Source organism: Vanacampus margaritifer, chromosome 4 (assembly GCF_051991255.1).
Source record: "Vanacampus margaritifer isolate UIUO_Vmar chromosome 4, RoL_Vmar_1.0, whole genome shotgun sequence".
In the NCBI taxonomy this organism is placed as follows: Eukaryota; Metazoa; Chordata; class Actinopteri; order Syngnathiformes; family Syngnathidae; genus Vanacampus; species Vanacampus margaritifer.
In genome coordinates this window covers 24,766,537-24,787,237 of record NC_135435.1, presented here as the reverse complement: position 1 = coordinate 24,787,237, position 20,701 = coordinate 24,766,537, and the positions used below count along the sequence as shown (strand labels likewise).

Genomic DNA, 20,701 nt, shown 5'->3' with positions numbered 1-20,701 from the left:
CACTACGACTTTAAACTGTTGTGCTCATTCCCATTCCAAAAACGTTTCACGTTTTAAAAAATAAAAGCCCAAATTATATCTTACCACATATATTGACCAATACAAACCATTCCAACGTCACAAAGTCCTTCCCACTCCCAACATTTTCAATTAAATAAAATAATTTTAAAAAATCCCTCAAAATTCATTTTTTGGGGGTGAAACAGTTAGTTCAAAACATCTTTGTTGTGTATCATTGTATTTTTTCCCAGCCTGTGATCTTGCACAGGAAAAAAAACAGCAATGCAATCAACCCCTGATGAGTGGCCCATCTTTGACTGATTAAAAAAAAACAGAAAACGTCCCGGCATACATTTTTGAGGGGCTTCCTGTTTGGTCTGTCCCGCCGCCTCCTCCTCCTCATTTTGCCTGAGAAGTCTCCTGTCAGCTGCAATGTTTGTGCATAAAAAATATTTACAGAGCTCCTTTTAATAACTGCATTTCCCTCTCAACGTTGTGATTTTGAGAGCGAGATGGTTGGGATAAGAAAGTCCAAACATCCGCCAGGTTCCTCCTCCGCATGCATTGTTCGCCGACAATTAAGAAGTGTGCCGCTTGCTCGCCTTCATTGACAGACGATTCCCTCCGGGAGGAAGGAGCGGAGGGGAGCCGAAAAAGCGACAAGACAAAGCAGAGAAATGAGACGAGGCTTTTCGACGCGCAGGTAGCTGCTTCGTGTCAGCCTCGCAGTACCCCCAAGCGTTGCAGCCCCCCCTTCACACCCCCCACGCGCATCACCTCGTCGATAAATCCATCAAGGAGATCAATGATGCTGCGGATCACTAAAAGTTATCAGCTTCAGCCCTGCCAAATCAGCAAACACAATCACTATGTAAATCCATCTCCTCTGTCTTACAAAGACAGCAGCCCTGAACTGGGGCCAAAGTGGACCTAAAAGCGAGCCGCACACCCCATGCAAGTATACAGTATCGTCGGCCTTTGTAGTGGTTCACATAGCTGACTTTCATGAAGCTTGAATGAGATTTCTAGTCAATGCACTTTGATTTACTGGTGATCTTCCGGGCCGTAGTCTGACTGTGTAGCGGTTCACATAGATGACATGCGGTTCATCATCACCCTGGGATTGCTTAATGTAGTGGTTCACATGAGTGTTGGGGCTCAATTATGTCTCCTGGTCTCACTGTGATTGACCAATGATTAATCCAGGGTCTAGTCTAATTTTGTAGTGGTTCACATTGGTTGTTCATTCTTATCTGATAAGCCTGTGATCGACTGATGGGCCTTTGTAGTGTTTCACATAGCTGACATCCAGTTCGTCATCATAATCATGTGATTGTTTGGTGTAGTGGTTCACCTGAGTGCGGGCATCAGCGTTCAAGCCAGGGTCTGGTCTGACTTTGTAGTGGTTCACATTGCTTGTCCAGTCTTATCTGATGAGCCTGCTGCGATTGATTGATGGACCTTTGTAGTGGTTCACATAGTTGACATACAATTTCTCATCATCCTGTGATTGTTTGGTGTAGCGGTTCATGTGAGTGTGGGGATCACTTCCATTTCTTGGTCTTCCTGCAATTGACTGGTGATGAATGCAGGGTCAAGTATGACTTTGTACTGGTTCACATGGCTTGTCCATTCTTACCCGATGAGACTGTGATTGGCTGATGGACTTCTGTAGTGGTTCACATAGCTGACATGCAGATCATCATCACCCAGCGATTGCTTGGTGGTTCACGTGAGTGATGATCACTTCAATTTCTTGGTCTGCTTGCAATTGACCGAAGATCTATCCAAGGGTGTAGTCTGATTTTGTAGTGATTCAGATTCAGGGTTATTCTTACCCAATAAGACTGTGATTGACTGATGGACCTTTGTAGTGGTTCACATTGACACTGAAATGTGGTTAGCTTGTGTGGGATGAATTCACACTCAATGCACAGTTCATTGTCACTACACGATAGACTGGCAATGAGTCCATGATGTAGTGGTTCTCATAGATGACTTTTATGTAGCTAGCATGGGAATTTCTTATTTCATGTTCTGGTCTTATCCGAGTTACAGAAAAAAAAAAATGTAATTGAACTTTCATGCAGTTGGCGTGGGCTCAGTTTTCACTAAATGCAGCGTTCATGGTGGCGCTGAGATTGACTGCTCGTCAGACCGCGGTGTCCAGGGTGTCGTCTGTCTTTGTAGTGATTCACGTTGCTGACTTGTATGCATCTATAGTGCGGGATCGATTTCTACTCAATGTGCTGATTCTTGAGGTGAAAAAGTTTGTGGAATTCTGATGTAGTGTGTACACTTGTACCAGAAGCCTGTCAAGGGGCTGCTCATTCATCCTGATGGGGACATCTGTGCCTCCTGATGCTGTGGTGACCCCCCCCCCCCCCCATCCAAATGTTCTCCCAGTAATCCCCCCCCTCCTTTGAGTTAGCGTCGCCCACCTCCCCCAAGACAGCTGGGTGACCTGCAGGCCCGGCCGGCCAGGATGGCGACTGACTGTGATGAAATAGAGGTAGGCAGTTGTTCACGCACCCACCCCGCAACCCCCCAACCCCACCCGGGGTCATTATTTAAAAAGTGACAGAGACTCCAGTGAGTGAAACGTGAGCGATGTAAGGAAAGAAGGCTGAGGGCTGGTGCAGGTGTATTGTCCGTTGGAGGGCGAGGCTGCCGGGAGACAAATGAATCCAGCAGGCATTTGGTACACACCGGAGATTGCTTATCGATCCGGATCGCAGTATTCAGGCGGGCCTGAGAGAAGGCTGAGAATTTTCTGAGGGAGTTAATAACCTGGCAGCTCAGCTGTCTTGTCCAATCCACCAAAGGCGGAGGCCTAATCAGGGCTGGATTCCCTTTTCTTGTCCCCATCCATCCCCCCCTCACCCCCACTCAACCCCACGTCCCCTCCCACCTCGACCACTCACTTCCACTCCGTCGGAGCCCCGCCAGTGATTGAAATGACAGCCCCCGTTGAAAGAGGCTAATCAAATTGTTTATTATCAGTCTGAATCAATATGTATGGATTGTTAAAACATCAAAGTCGGGGGGCCCACGGAAAGTAATAGTCGGGGGCCCAACGGTGGCAGCTGCTGGCCCCGCTCTGTTTAAAGTGACTTTCACTCTTACTTAAACGCCGTGACCCAGCTGAAGGGGACCCCTAAAAACTTCACTGTTCTGGTGTGCATGATAAGACAGGGGTCCTTAAATTGGGGCCCCTGGATATCCGAGGTTCCGCAAGCTGCCATTTGGAGGTCTGCAAATTTATTAGCAATAAAGTATGTTGTAAAAGGTGTGTACATATGTGGACTGGCACGCCAACACAACCAAACTTCTATACACTATATACTTTATAAAAAATAGGGGTGTCGAAATTAGTGAGCTAATTTTGAGTTAATTTAAAGTTGTTTTAATGCCACAAATGTTTTTAACACACGATTAATGACAGCCCCTTACTTGGAAAGATGGCACTGGGGGAATTCCAGTCACAATGATAATAATGCATATATTTGTGGAGACTGGGGTCAAGTTGTATTTTACAATTTAGAAAATGTGCAGAATTTTACATGTTTTTTCACGTTAAAGATGGAAAAGCTCCTAATATGAAAAGAAAAATGCACTGAGCTGTCACCTACATTTAACAAATGCAATTATGACATGTAGTGGCAGAAAAATGACCACAACACAAATCAATATCCCACTCGTTTTTTACAGTACAGTACATCTTCTTAATTTTAACTCAATTTATGAATGATTATGAAATTACTGTATCAATGACTTAAAGATGCAGCTATATTTATATTAGATTAACATTTTTGTCTACTTTTGTGTTAAGAGTATGAAAAACTACGGGAAAAAACATTTATTATAGATTTTATTGTACATTTAGAACAGATATAAAATTCACGATTAATCGTGAGTTAACTATTGAAGGCATGCAATTAATTATGATAACATTTTTTTAATCACCTCTCACCCCTAACTCATTTGCTCCCCAAAACGTATAAATGCGTTCTAATTTAAATATTACCATGCTCCCAAAGACATATTTATACGTTTTTTTAATGCTAGAGCATACAGAAGGCTTTGATGCACCCTCTGAAGCAAAGAGAATGCTTGAAACAATGGTAGTTATTACAAAACGGCCAGCAGGTGGCAGCAGAGTATAAGAGATCAACCAGGGCCATGTTGCAAAAAGCTCTTTTCACCAGTTTGTGAAAAATGATTAAACTTAGCAATAGTCTAATGCTAATTTCTGCAAAATGGAAACAGATAGAAATATACTTATTTTCCTGATGAAAGAAGATACTCTAATCTATCTTTTGGTAGGTTCCATGTTTTTTATAGCAATAGAAGACAATATTCTGTGGGCCTTGTAAAACAGCCAAGAGCGAAGGGGGTTGCTTCAGTGAAAATGGCTGGGAGTGAATGTGTCGTGGTCTCTCTATATTGTGGATTTTCCCCAAGCTGTGTCTTATGGAACCCAACTTTGAGAACCACTTGGATAAGCAACCCGTCAGCGGGAAAAACGAGACGCCGCATCGCTGATAAAGAGCTCGCTCGGCCCAGCAACCGGGCTGCCCTTCGAGCGATATTTGGGAGCTCCCGTCATTGGAGGCCTTCACGTTCAATATTTCGCACCCGTGCTCTTGTTTTCCTCTGCTCAGCGCGCCCGCCTGAATGCAAATGAGCTCAGGGCTGATGAATGAGTCGGCCCAAGGGCAAAAATTGGCCCGAAATGGACATTGTAGTTGGTTCGGAGACAAGCCGGCGTGGAAGATTGATGGATGGCCATTGTCCGTTCATTGGCGCCCAGCGTGACACCTCATGTTTGGCCGGGGTCCACCTCCCCGACACCCCGCAAACACGAGCCGTGTCCCCGGCTTGATGGAATGATTAGACGCTGAATGATATGTTCTCCTCCGTCTTGACCTCTTTACCAGCGCCGAGCATTAAGATGGATCACTGCCGAGTGTGAAGACACAAGGTCAAATGTGAGAGGGATTCAGCCGCCTTAACACCCTACATTATCAAATGTGCGGCTTGTTTGCCATCCATTCATCAATTTCTACACCACTTATCCTGTGTAGGGAATAGAAGGCTGGAGTCTTATCAGAACAGACCCTGATGATGCCAAGCCAGCTCTATAAAAGTCAGCTAAGTGAACTACTACATAGACCGTTCACACTTTGGAGTGAGTACAAGTCATTGAGTGAGAAATGATGCGTGAATGTCAGCTATGTGAATCACTACACCCTCTACTCATTGACAGCCAATCACAGGGCAACTATGAACAGCACACTGAGTGGGAATTGACCCCACGCATGAATGTCAGCTTTGTGAACCACTATATCCTGGATTCAATACAAAGTAAGGCAGGGTAGCAAATGTTGTGATTGTATCGAATGGGAATTAATCCCACATCAACCAACATCAGGTCATATATGTGAATCACTATAAAGACAGACCACTACCAGGACTGATAACAAGCAACATAAGAGTCAGGTATGTGAACCATTACACCTGGACTCACTGCAAAGTCAGTAAATTGAAGTGAACGGTTGCATAAAAGTCAGCTACGTGAATCACTACACCCTGGACTGATTGCGAGTCATTCACAGGGTGAATATGAAGAGCATATTCAGTGAGAATTGATCCAATGCCAACTACATTTAAAGTCAGCTGTGTGAATCACTACAAAGACCAACAACCCACTGGACTGATTGTCAACCAACATCAGGTTATATATGTGACTCACTAAAAAGACAGACCGCTACCAGGACTGATCATGAAAGTCCGCTATGTGAACCACTACAAAACACTGATAGTCAATCTTAGGACTGTGAAAGGTGCATTGAGTGACTGTTAATTTTACACAATCAACAAGAGAGTCAGGTATGTGAACAATTACACCTGGACTCACTGCAAAGTCAGTAAAGTGTACCCCTGCACGAAAGTCAGCTATGTGAACCACTACGCCCTGGACTGATTGCTAGTCATTCACAGGGTTAAAATGAAGAGCGTATTCAGTGAGAATTGATCCCATGCCAACTACATTTAAAGTCAGCTATGTGAATCACTACAAAGACCAACAACCCACTGGACTGATTGTCAACCAACATCAGGTTATATATGTGACTCACTAAAAAGACAGACCGCTACCAGGACTGACCATGAAAGTCCGCTATGTGAACCACTACAAAACACTGATAGTCAATCTTAGGACTGTGAAAGGTGCATTGAGTGACTGCTAATTTTACACAATCAACAAGAGAGTCAGGTATGTGAACAATTACACCTGAACTCACTGCAAAGTCAGTAAAGTGTACCCCTGCACGAAAGTCAGCTATGTGAACCACTACGCCCTGGACTGATTGTTAGTCATTCACAGGGTTAAAATGAAGAGCGTATTCAGTGACAATTGATCCCATGCCAACTACATTAAAAGTCAGCTATGTGAATCACTACAAAGGCCAACAACCCACTGGACTGATTGTGAGTCATTCACAGGGTTACTATGAACTGTGCATACAGTGAGAATCAATCCCGTGCCAACTACATTTAAAGTCAGCAATGTGAATCACTACAAATACTGACAACACACTAGGCTGATTATCAGTCAATTTGAGGAAAATTGTGAAAAACTCATTGAGTGATTTATCCTGGACTTGCTGCATAACAGCCAGCAATGTCAACCACTACACTAACACCGCTTGTTTTCCTCACCGCGGTAATCTGCGCACTTGATCCGGACATGAAGCCAACTGTCGACCAGCGCAGCACACAATGAAGTTGATTGATCGGATGCTCCGTGGATCAAAACCTCATTTTGCTCCTAATTTCGCCTGCCACTCATCTCGTTTCTCCCGATGTCCACGTTCAATAACAGCACGCTCATCTTTTCAGACGATACTCAGGTCCTAATTGGAAGTCCATGCAACTCCTTATCATCTGGCCCATTACATAATCCACATGACGGCAGCCGTCATCCATCATACTGCAAATTTGTTCTGTCTTTTGGGGCTGGATGATAAGAGACAGCGGAGAGGGGCTACGTATTGATTTTGTAAAACACCAAGCTGAGACTCCAGAAGTGGATTGTTTGGCTGTTATTGATAATTGCTCTAATGACCGTGACGGACAGGTGGGGGGGGGGGGAGGAAAAATTATGGCACGTTACACCCTTTTGGATGGGGTGTTTTCTTTTTTTTTTCTCCCAAATTATAGTAGTTGAAAGTTGCACTAATACTTCTTTTTAGCTTTTCTTGGGCTTTTTGTGTGTGTAAATGTAACTGATGGTATAAAGAAAAAATAGGATGAAAAACATTGTATCAGCAATGAATTTGCGATAAGAAATCTCTGTCCTGGCTGCTAAGTACAATATGGCGACCTCACTAATATAAGAACGAGACGGGTGATATGAACAGACTGACCCAGGAAGTGATTATTCATTGCGCCTGATCCAATACTTTATTTTTTTGTGTTTACTTTTTAACATTTACATTCGTGTTATATTGCATTGAAAACATGGCCCATACACTTAATGTCAAGAAGTTTGACCAAGAAACAGATTATTGTTTGTTCTTTAAGTTGGATTTATTTATACACTCGAGAATGTTATATGGTTTTATGATGGTTACAGTTTGTCTGTGGAACAGAAACAGATTTTCATTATTTCCTATGGAGAAAACTACAATACAATTTGGTGAGGACTATTATTATGGGCTAAGCCAGTACAAAGTAACCACTAGTCTGCATGCACACAAATATGAAGTGAATGTTGGCGGCTCACCAAGCATCTGGACCACAATTAAAGGAAGATTACTGATTAAACATATGGACCTCTGTCCACTTCACAAGTCCACAAAAAAACAATGTGTCCTCCGCGGCTTTGAAAAGAACATTAAGCCTAATGAGACTGGCGGCTTTGCTCTGATTGAACTGCACACATTAAACACACAGCGAGCGTGTTATGTATTTTTGCGTTGGAAAAGATGTGATGGTTTATTTAGCAGGCAGGGATGATCCAAAATGGGATGTTTTGGAGTTGTATTGTGGGTACTAGAGGATTTACTGTAGCGTTTGATACTGTCAAAAATAGGGCGAGAATACTGGCCGTGTTCCGTCTGATGTACACGACTCACATCACGATGGGCAAACTTTTGCACTCGAGGGCCACATTTGATTTTTAAAATAGACAGATGAGGCAGGCCGTTTGCGAAGAACGTATTAAAAAATTAAAAATATGTAAAATATGTAAATATCTATAAACATTTTTATTTTTCTCCGATTTTTACAGTCATTTAATTATAATTAATTAATCAATGATTTAATCAAATAAATAGATCAAATGTATTTATTTTTCTGTAATTCTCTTTTTTTTTTTTTTTTACAAATTAATAAATTATTTAATGAGATGAGATATAAACAAAAAGTTTAGAAATACATTTTAACTAACTGAGTATAGTATCACTAGTGGACAAAATTTGATACTTTACTATCCAAGTACAGTATCAAGGGTTATAGAGTTCTGGAGAAAAATAAAGAAAATGATAAACCGCAATTGTGCAAATCTCACAGGACTTCGGCTAAGTGAACATCTAACTGATTCATGCTTTTGATAAACAGTTGCAAGTAGATACTAGAGACGAGGATAAAATAGGACAGGAAGTTTGTCGGATTTAGGGCTGGGACTAATTGCAGTGCACCTGCCAGGTAAAAAGATAAACCACTGGAGGTCAGCATAGTTGAGGTTGCCAGTGGCGGTGTTTGGTTTCTCCTCTTAGGGAATCTTTCAAGTTCTTTGTGCATGTCTCTCCTTTAATTTGACACTCTATTATATCCTCCTCCACATATTGTATGTATGCACATTGTGGTATGAGGAATCCGGTCCTAATTAGCGGAGCTTTTGATATGAAATGATGCATCATCTTCTCGCTAGGCAACAGCTGATTGGCTGCGGGCCGCTAATGCCGCTTAGCCCCCCTCGCTGAGCAGCACGGCTTTCATGTGAGTACATATTTCCTGATAAAGCGCCGGTTATAATTGGAACAAGGCCCCACTGACTCATCATACCCAGGGCCGACATGGCCGCGCTCCACTTGCTTTATTTATCTCTTACATCTGTTTCCTGCGTGCAGAATCCGCTCTGTTCGTCTCGCTTTCCCCCTGCAAGTCATTAAGGCCCGCAGGTAAGATTGTCTGCCTGCCCAAAAGCCTTCAGCATCTGCTCCCGCCCGGACCCTCGTCATCACCAGGATGTTTAAAACGCGTGTCCGACTGCTGTGTTTTGACTTGCTGTAAGTGCTGTTTAATGACAATGGACTGCTTGTTCTGTTCCGGCACAGTTTCTAATCAAACCTTTCATCAATAATGGATGGAGGACTTAATTGTGGGTGTACGGCTAGGCTGGGGGTGTCCCCTTGTAGGCTTTAATTAGAGACCACTCAGATGGGGTCTTGGGTGCATGTTTTTGACTGTTGCTGAACAATTTGGACGGTAACTGAAATACTATTGTCAATCTTTGCTGGATGCTGAATGACTGAATGACATTTTGGGAAGTATTTCTTTCTTATCCAGAACCATGTATCATTGGGTTTGTTTGTAAATGTGTATATGCAGGAAGAAAACGACCAACAAAAACAACCAAAGTCAATTATGGTGGCTGGCCAGTGCAAGTTACAGTACTGTATTCACATTTTCCCCCCAAAGTCTCTGTTTTACAGTTTTTCTTTCTTAAAAAAGAAAGAAATTCAAACTAAATTAAATGAAAGCATGTATCCCTATTTTTTTTTATTGTAATTAAAATCATTATTTATTTATTTAGCCAGGAAAAGAAGAATACCGGTCTGATCTGGAAACAAAAAACACACAAGCCTTATTCACACTGCACTTAGCGGGGCCCAGCGTGCCGTGGACGAACCCATTCATTGTGTATGTGATGGGGGGCAGGGACCACAGAATCGAGCGTTGGTGCGTTGGTGAGCGCCCGCTCCAGCAAGGCACCTCAAATTGAAAAAAAATGTATTTGAGAGCGGCATCGTCATGACGTCAGACAAGCACATCCAATAGGAGAGGAGCTGGTGGACTAATTTGGTGCTATTTTAGCAGACTTATTTACAGATAATGGCAAGGGGACATTTAAATTTTGCTACATATGTACTGTATAGATTATATATATATATATTTGGCAGATGTGAATCTGAAAAGTATCAACAGTAGCCAGTAGTGTTGTACTGTATGTGAAAGAAAGGCCATGACTACCCAATCTCCTAAACAGACGTCTAACATGTAACCACAGGGGGCAGCAGAATACTCAGATTTCCACTCAGAGTTCATTTTAAGGTAGTACATGACCCCCTTTAACTTGGAATGAACAGCGACGTCACACGTTAGCCGCTGTGCGCCATATTACGCCGGGGCCTGTGCACTGGGGCCTAATTAAAACACACTGAAGGTTTGATAACACTGTGGCTGAAAGTAGATCTCCTTAAGAGATACTTAATCCCGCTAAAGATTTGCAGCAGCTCTCCCGCGCTGCATCGCAATCAAAGCTATCAGTCGGGTCTCTAGTGGACTCATTACTGGATTCCTCCAAACTGACACCCCCTCTTCCACCTTCAGACACCCTCCCCTCCACCTCCTCCTGCTCCGCACCCATTCACTGGCTGACCCCAGCAATCACAAGTATTCTTATGACATTCATTAAGCATCGGCGATAGACACCCAGCACACTCTTGTCTCATCATTAATCATTGCCTTATCGGCACTGCCACTAACTGTAGTTGTGTGTGTGTGTTTCCCAGGTCTCCTCTTCCTAACTGGGGCAAGGGTCAGGCATCAAGGATGGTGATGATCAGGAGCTGCTCTCAGCACATTATTCAGGTAAACGAATGAACTTGCGTCACCTGCATGCGTCTATTCTTACCGCCTTGCCGGACCACCTACTGCCGGGGAGTAAAGAACCAAAGACCTGACGTGGTCCATTTCAAGATGAGAAACATCAGTAGGCTATGTATGTTTTTTTTTCAAACTACACAGTGCTGCGTTCAAATCAACTAGGAAGTCGGAAATGTCCAAACTCTGATTCATCCTCCTGTTTGTTTGAATATTTGTCCTGGAGCTGGAGTCTATTTGTGGGAGGTATGGGAGACCTCCAGAAGTGGTCGCCAGTTAAATCACAGGGCACCTATAGACGAACACATTCACATTGATTGACAATTTGGTGTCTTTGTTGTAAGCATTAAATCAGAATTGCACACTCGTAGTTTAGATGCAGTGTAGCCAACACTGTCAGGAGCATGAGTGTGTGTGGTTGTCTATGTAAATGTTACTTCATTTATACAGCGCTTTTCCACCTCAAAGCGCTTTACATTCGACTACTTATTCACTTAATGATGATGCAGCATCAGGAGCAACTGAGGGTCCTCCTCAAGGATACTTCGACATGGTCACATTGGCATAGGATCGAACCCACATCCTCTGGGTTGGGAGACAACCACTCTACCAGTGAGCCATGCCGCCCCTATGTGCCTTGTGATTGGCTGACAACCAGTACAGGGTGTCCTAAAGTCAGCCAGGATATGGATGGATGCTTTTTATTGGTCAGCAAAGAGCCATTAAAAAAAACTATACATTATAAAATAGGGAGAAAAGAGAAAAAACTCACATGTCAAATGATGTAGTGTGTCGGATATGGTCCACCGGTCTCGAGCTTGCCGTGTCATAGGGAGCATGGGGTCTCGGTGTAAGTGTTCACACAACTGCATTATCCGGCTGATTTAGTTATGACAGCTGGCGCCCGCGAGGAGCACAGCGGTTGGAGAGGGGAGTGTGTTTTCGGTGGTGGTGGGCGGGGGGGGGATCGGATCACCCAGGCTGCAGACAAATGATGATGAAGAGATCACTTTATGGAACAATCTCCATAATATTTCATGCTCGCTCGGCTGCTCCCGGGCGGCCGTGGCGGGGGGGGGGGGGGGGGTGGGCCTGCGCGGCTAACTGCTCCATCAATTGATTTGATTCACGGCAGCAGCGGACTACTCGTCGCGTGGAGTATTTCAAATAAATGACAAGCGCGGAAAGGAATGATATCTACATCAATATTAACCCTGAAAGGGAATAATGGATGCCGGGCTGCAATTTGCGGCGCATCCTGAGTAATGCCTTACGCGGCAGAAGGCAGGTGACGGAAGAGTTATAACGTCAGGCGTTTCCTGTGCTCACCGCTGCCGCCCCCAAACACACACACACACACACACACACACACACACACCTGAAGGCACAAAAATACGGGTTCAAACTTTTTGGGTTGGGGTAAAAAAAAAATATTCAAGGACCCTCCCATCACAAATTCTAGCACCAATTAAATAATACTACTGTATGTGTACCCATAAATGCTATAGGAGTTAAAAAGTTGCTTATTTAAAAGAACAAAAAGTCATTGTTATGACAAATTCATATTTTTTAGAGAAGTACAATCTAATTCAGATTTTCTTAAGAAATACATTTAAGACTATAATGTTTACAGGAAGGAAGATGTATTTTTTTGGGATGTGTAATCTTACCAGAATAAAGTTGTATTTTCCCCCAGAAAAAATCTCAATATAAGTCAAGTCAAATTTTAACAAAGGAATAAAGTCACATTTAGGTAACAATTTCGAACATATGATTACACTTTATATTTTAGAATAGATGCCTGTAGACCTTTTGTTGGTGCAGTTTTGTGAAATCGGACTGGTTTTCTCGGACCCCACTAATCATGGTGTCTAATCAGCATCTTGATATGGCACACCTGTGAGGTTGAATGAATTATCTCGGCAAAGGAAAAGTGCTCACTATCACAGATTTAAACTGGTTTGTGAACAATATTTGAGAGATATGGTGATATTGTGTAAGTTTTAGATCTCTGAGTACATCTCATAAAAAATGGGCGCATATATATATATATATATATATATATAAATATATATAGACCGCAATTTGAAAACCACTGCACAAGAGGATTCGATTTGACCTCAAGCGCACCCCGCCCTACCCCTACACAAATAAACAAGCTACATCTTCCCCTCCTCCTGAGGCGGCCATTTGTTTTCCTCTTTATGAAGCACATTACAGCCGAGGAGGCTAAACCCAAGTCGTCTCAGTCCCCGCCTAACACAAAAAGCAGTTTATCAGATAAATCACCCCTGACCGCTTAGCCATTAGAGCGGCCGCCGAAGTGCAGCTTGGGCACGTATGGCGCTAATAATGATGGCGTGCTCGCCTGCTATTAATGCGTGGACATGATGCATGCTTGGTTGCAGCGGCGGTTTAACATGGCTCAGCACTCTTAACCTGATCCCGCTCGCACAAACAGGTGAATAATGGATTCAGATCAGGTACATGGATATTTATACTGATTGTGGCAGGTAAAAAAAAATAAAAATAAAATAAATAAAGTTTCAAATAGTGGGGCTGAGACAAACATAAATTATGGTGGCTATGCAATGGAAAGTGTACCTCCCTATTTTCTTGTTTATCAAACCATAAAACAATTGGATAAAAAAAAGTAGCTTGCTTAAAAAAAAGATGTATTTATTGTTACTGACCAATAATAATAGTGTTGTTTTAATAGCAAAAAGCAATGTAATAGGTGAAGTAAGAAACATTTATTTGTTTTGTCCAATAAAATGCATTTATCTGCATTTTTTTTTTTTAAACATATAAAGATATTAACTGGATAAAATATTCAAATAATAACGCTAACAACATTTGGTTAATCTCTATATTTTGGGGTAACTTTTAACCACACAATTGTTGGTCTTTGGACAGTTGTCCCAGAGGCAATTAAAAGCATGATTTGGGGTTTTACAAAAGAAAAAAATCCCATTTACCAATAAGATCAAATAAAATAAAATGTGGACATACCTGATTTGCATTAGATAACATTATGCTATTTGTAGAAAAAAAAAGGCTTTTAATAGCTTCAGGAAGGTAAATGCATTGCAATGTCCAATAAAAAGAACACATCTCTGAATTTGTGATTTATTTATTTATTCAGTGGGAAATATACTATTGCTGTGGGATTTTCTATTGTTAACCTACGTTGAAGCCACATCATTTTGGTGTTTTCCAGTATTTGTGTGTAGCGTTGGCAGCGCCGCTGCACTTGTCAAGCAGCATGCAGAGAGTCGCTCATCATCCTCCTCCTCTCTGGGGCCTGCTTGTTGGTGTCACTTCCCATGTGCGGGCCTGCTAGTTCATGTCAGCCGCTGCGAGCAGGGGAGAGCCCGCCTGCTGTTTTACTTCATGTTCGGCTGCTCGTGACGGGCAGAGTCGAACCCCCACCCCACTATGGATGTTATGACAATGAGCCTCGCCGCCCCGGCAAGCGAATATGACGCAGACGGCTTTTACGGCCGCTCTTCACAGTCTGTTAGCATGGCGTCCGGGTGACTGTTTTTACTGCCCGTAAATGGAGCGCCGTGCATATTTTCCAAGTCTTTAGGAGGACAGTCGGGAGGCACGCAAAGCGCTGGGGTGTTATTGTGAAACGACGACGGAGCCTCTCGGCCGAACGTAAACTGGAGAAGCTTTCCGCCGCGTGTCACGGAGAGATGAGAGGGCGTCTTCGGTGACACGTAACTCCCGAGTTGCATTATTCAGCATCGGTTGTCATGCTAAGGTCCCGCTATTGATGCTTGTCCATCAGCAAAAAGCAGGTTACATGCGGTAATCTTTCTGGTACTTGATGAGTCAGAGTTCCAACCGCTAGTTTGTCATGGCAGCATTTGAAGATACGAAAGATGAACAAAATAAGCATGAATGCTAACCTTAGCTCTGGATGCTTCCGTATTGTGCTCCACTGACACTTGTCCACCACTGCCCTCAGTCTCCTGTCAAACCAAATGTGTCCGCTTAACGAGTAGTTTTAGGTTTCTAAAAAGAAAAGATTTAAGATGTTTAGATGAGATATTCTTAGCTTTAACCCATTAAGACCAAAAAGCGCCTGGGAAAAAAGGCCTCTAAAACCTATGCCGAAAACCTGAAGTTTTCCTGGAAATGAAAAAATAAAAAATTGATATCTCAGCTCTTGAAGCAGATAGAGACATCATTCTCAAAACATTTTAGAGCTTACACCTGTGGCGTTCACACAAACCTAAATTTGTTATTATAAACCTTCAATATATATATATATATATATATATATATATATTAAAAAAATCAACAAACAAATGTCGCATCTGCGGGTATATAACTCCAAATATATTTACCTTCAACACTGGAGCACAGTTGTAATAACCTCGGGGGATTGAGTGGTAATTATTCGCCATCCGTTCCGTCACAAAGCCCTCAAAATTTTCAACATCCTCAAAGTTTACAAAAAATTCTTAACAGTATGTCACTGTCAACTTGTTACACTAATTCGAAATTCCAAGACATGCTACAAGGCCCACGTTTAAATCATTATATCGGCTAAGAGACCAAGAATTGGTCCAAACAAAATGACATATCCGCTTTCCCTCGGATGGGGTTCGACTCGGCTTTCCCGGCTTTTACGGTAGAGGCGCGGACACGCGCTCCTGCCCTTAACGGGTTAAAAAACGATATCAATCTTATTTAAACTTGGGCCATATTGTCTGGTGAAGTATCGCTTTTGAAACGTCTTTCTTGTTCAGACGCATAACCATAAAAGTTGAAACTGCGAAATTAAATTGGTTAACGCACAAAGAAGAATCTACAGACCTTTGACCTCCTTGGTGACCTTCTGTTGGGCATCATTAAAAACCAAGACGTCCTAACTGGACAATCCCTAAAATGTGATTAAAAACCGATGCAACTGGTTGAGTCCTGACCCCGAAGGGCCAAATCCACAATCACCGTACAGTGTTCTGGAAAACCATCATACAAAGCCTGCATATTATTTTCCCCCGCAAAACATGTACACCAGCTGCCGTCTGCTCACAAAATAGACGTGCGCTTTGTTGGGAAACCGTGACATCGGCCCGTTACATTTATATTTTCTAAACAAAGTGCGGGCAGGCTGTACAGTGCGGCGACATCTGCGTGGCGTTTACAGCCCGGAGGAACAATGACGCCTCTTAGCCTGCAACACAACTGCTATTTGTCACTGTATGCTGATAATATTCATACGGGTGGGGGGGGGGTCATTGTATGGCTCTGGAAATGGATGTTGAATTCATTCATCCAATACGGATGGAGGTGAGGGAGGATGAACGTTGGCACGTCTCACATGCCAACATGACAGAAGTTTTTTTGTGTGTGCGTTCTATGTTTACTCAGTTATAGATTAGATTGATATAAATGCATTATTGGAATAATAATGAATGATGCTAGCGGTAAAAGATATTTCGCCCTAAATAAAGCCTTCAATTTCTTCCCAAACAAGACTTTAACAGAACTGAAATTTTTGAAAGATTTGCCAACATTAACAAAAACTTGCCTTTTTCCTGATAATTTCTGGTGATTTTCAGGTAGTAAAACATTTGACAAATGTCCTTTTGCTTGGTTCAAAACTGTCTGACTCAATGCTGAAAAAAAAAACCACCTTCTGATATGAAACAATTGGAGCAGACTGTAAGACTGAGAATGTGTCAACTGTGTGAGTCCGGTTCCAAAAAGCAGCTGGATGCCCCTCCGCCACACCCTGCTCGCCTCCTCTCATTGGTCAGGTACGTACAACAAGCATCACGCTGTCATTTTCCACCAGCTCAGCGAAAAAGTCTTTTACACTGCATTTTTTTTTTTTTTGTCCAAACAATGTGTGCGTGTGTGGGTTTCATAGACCCACAAGGCTCAGCAAGCCTTTTTGTGGTCGTATGGTTAATAACGGTACAGATATTGTTTTGGCTCGGAGTATGAAAAAAAAAAAGGGCTGCGTGATAGCTTTGGAGGTTATTTGGAGAGCTTTTTGAAGTATTATGCCATTGTCGCAGTGATCCTTTATCGAGGTCCGCGTAGCGCCTTGTTTTGTTGCTATAAATTGTGCACGATGCTTGGAATGACTGTAGAGCGAGTCAACAATGCTGTTGTGTGTCTAACTGAACTGTCTTGGCTGATGTTTGAGTTGTACCACCATCATAATGACACACCTACATATAGTTCATTCATTCAATTTTTTTATTTTAATTTTTTTTTTTTAAATCCCCTCTTCATACGACCTCTCTCCCACTATGTGTCACACTTGGCAGCTGTTTCATTTTAGGAAACCATCAGACAGCTCACAGGGCCAACCCTGAAAGCGCTCTAGCTGCGGCTCTTCCATTGATTTAATAAACACTGTCTGCATAATGCATTGTGTTTTTATACCTTAAAAAAAGAAGGGGAAAAAAAGGTATTCTATTGGAATATATATTACATTTGAGTCCTGGCTTCTGCTGTTTTAATAAAGTCAAAAGTGTGAGCGACCGCCCTACAGGATCTGAGCCGCATGGCGTGATTCCCTGACACACTTTTAATCTATGCTGCATAAATTAAAAGCTAGTCTTTATAGAGCGATCAATACATTGTTTGTCAATGCTTGACATTTTTATTATCATGAAGCAAAAAATTGGAAAATTGAAAAAAGCATTAAGTACACCGTTTACATAATTTTATGGTGTTTTTTTGTTAATTGTGTAGGGGACGTTTGAACACAATTTGTTCCTGCGAAGTGTTCGAAAGTCCGAACTGTTCAATCTCCGAAACATTTTTTCCCCATAGGAAATAATGTAAATGCAATCTCATTTTTTAACAAAATATGAAAATGTTGCCATTGTTATAGTTTTATGTAGTCATAGTCGTCTTGTATATCTGTTTTTGTGTTTTTTCCTTGCCGTTTTTGTGGCCATGGAAATGCGCTCTAAATCTCAATTTTGCAAATACATATAACACACATGATTACGGTAAAATGTTGCGGTTCTACAAGTTTACAGCATTGTTCTCGATGTTAAAAATTGTTGCCATAGTCCACACTGCTCGGATTAACGTGGGATGACATTTGAATGCTATCCCGGTGCAGCACATTATTTTTGTGCTTAATTCAAATGTAATTAATAATCCGAGGCCACCTCGCAGGAAAACAGACATAATGGCTTCATCTCACAGGTGGTCACTGAGTGAATTATGGGATGGACCACGTGGATAAACACGTCCCTCCAAGTGACCCTCGCATGATGTTACTTCCGTACATAAACACAGGGCGGCCGTGGCCATGCAAACACGCAGCTGTAATTAGTACCATGCACTATTTCCAGCGCTCTTCCAAACATGAGCCCCCCCAGGCACCCCCACCCCACCACCAACCCAACAATCTCCTGCTGTCGCTTCCGTCTCGGAGGGGAGGCGCGCAGATGCGAGGAGGCTCAAACAAATAGACGCGTTTCCACCTCCGCATCCACTTCGCCTCAGGTTCCCTCGGCCGACAGCCACCTGTTGCTCGTCTTTAAATGCTAACTGGTGTTGGGAAAAAATCCTCTCATGTGGAAATAGTGCTAAAAAAAAACACCGCCCCTTTTTGTCCTCCACTTGGCAAACTCCCAGGAAGTGTAATGACATATCAAATTGAAGGGGGGGTTGTTTTTTTTGCTGCCCACAGTTTCCTTTTGACTAAAAGATTGAGGATACATGACTAGAAATGGGAAAAGTAAACACAAGCTAATGCGATTGTTAGCATGTGGCTGAGCCTTAGCTGTAGATCTCGGAGTATTATACTCCATTGTCTTCTCTTAAATAAACTTATGTGTGGCTAAAAATGTCCCACCCTCCCCCTACCAGAAAAACGCATGCTAACATTAGCTTAGCGTTTTGTTGTGCCTGCACCTGTGCTGGCCTGACAATTTATTTTATAGGCCACTGTCAGTCTCTTCTGGATAAAATGTTTATCTTTCTCAACAAACACATGCTGAGAAGTTCATTCATGTTTGTTAGCATGTCTGAAAATAACTCGTAAGTTCAATCAGTTTAACTTTCCTGTCGCATTGGAGAAAATCTGAAGGTGACCGATGCAGTTGGGGATCAAAATTGTGTCCTACTTGCTACTTATTTTTGTCCTTTAAGTAAAGTCCAGCGTTTGCAACCTCAAACAACCTAAACCGTTCCTTTTGATCAAACCTAAATTAAACTCTGGCAATTAGTGAAGTGAAATTAGCGGCATTTAAGAGCATCCATTTACTTAATTAAAGTTAGATGATGAGAGGCCCAGCGAGTGAAGAGCAATAGATCTGGATATTGGGTGTCAGCTGGAGCGCAAAGTGGGACAAAAAGAAAAAAAAACGAAGCCACAAGTAAATAAATGAAGAGCGATGACCGTGTCGCCTTAACCGGGTATCGTGTAGAGCCACCACAGTGTTGTGTGCTGACTTATGAGACACTGGGCCTCTCATTACAATGCAGGGAAATCCAGCCCCGCACAGCTCTGTTACGGATGCCTTAATATATACATGGATGTACAACTGTACTGTGGGTGGTTATGTATGCGTGACGACATACTTTTGAACCCTAAGAACCAAGGATGGAACCACATGTCCTTGGCTTAACTGCACAGAACTAAAAAGCTTGGTTGAAAGTGGTTGTGGCTCTCAAACAGCCATGCAAGCTGTAGCTCTAATAATTTGCTATAAATTGTGTTGTATCATTTAAAAAATAGATACTGGGACAGGCACGCCAATAAATCCAACATACAAAACCACTGGTTCTCAAACTTATGACACCAAGTACCATCTCAAGCAATATTTACCTCTCAACTAACGAACTAACTAACAAAAGCACAATTGTAATATTTCAGGATAAATGGCTATAAATGACACACACAAAAAGTCAGAGCTAATGGTTAGCTTAGCTTACCCTGTTTGTGTCTGGGTTCGGCTCGATTATGCTCTGCGGGCTACGCTGGCTTCACTCGCAATTTTCTTGCTGCTTTCAGGCTTTTCTTGAATAAAATAGCAGTGACGTTGTAACATTTGACTGAGGATAGTCTGGTAGAGTCAAACACACATGCTAGCATTAGCTTACCTTATTGCATTGCCTTAGCCGTGGATGAGGTAGTATTAAACTCTTCTCTCTTCAGTTTCCTGTTGAAAAAAATCACAGCACCTTTGATGATGCATAGCTAAAAATGAACAAATCAAACAAACATGCTAATGTTGGCCTACCATGTTGCTCGAGTGGTGTAGGTATGTGCGTAAAATTTCAAAGATTAATCATTTTTAGAATAAATCTTTTAATTAATTAATGAATCTTTTATTAACGATTCCAGTGACGTGAGTATAGTTTTCCTGTGACAAGTATTGTGCGCTTTTTTTTTTTTGTAGAATCTTGTGATTCAAACTTCCATAAATTTCTTAATCTTTATCCTATTTTCAAGAGGACTGCGGTTATTGGAAAGCTTGCTTAACACAGAAACAGACAACATATAACAAATTTTAATAGTTGATTTTAGTCGCTACGTAAAACAATAAATAAATTCCAGTATAAAAAAATCATCATTATTTGAAAACTACCACTACATTGACATTTTCAACAGAAAGTAATATGAAAGCCTCCTTTTAGTAAAGTAATATAATATACACATGAAAAGAAAAAATAATATAGTAAATACAGCAAATAAGGCAAAAAAGACTATTGCTGTACATCATTTTATAATAGGTGCCATGCATAGCAAAAAATAAAAAAAATTAAAAATGAGAATGAACAAACCCTCCATAAGTTGTTAATGTGTCATGAG

The 20,701-nt window shown here is 42.0% G+C and overlaps 1 long non-coding RNA gene across 1 annotated transcript in view; it reads left to right on the top strand.

Annotated features, from left to right (window-relative positions):
* LOC144050432 (uncharacterized) overlaps positions 1-20,701 on the top strand; it is a 76,915-nt gene that overhangs the window by 31,652 nt on the left and 24,562 nt on the right. Inside the window, exon 3 of the long non-coding RNA XR_013293845.1 lies at positions 10,803-10,881. This is a non-coding gene — a long non-coding RNA (uncharacterized LOC144050432). The remainder of the gene's footprint in view (positions 1-10,802; positions 10,882-20,701) is intronic.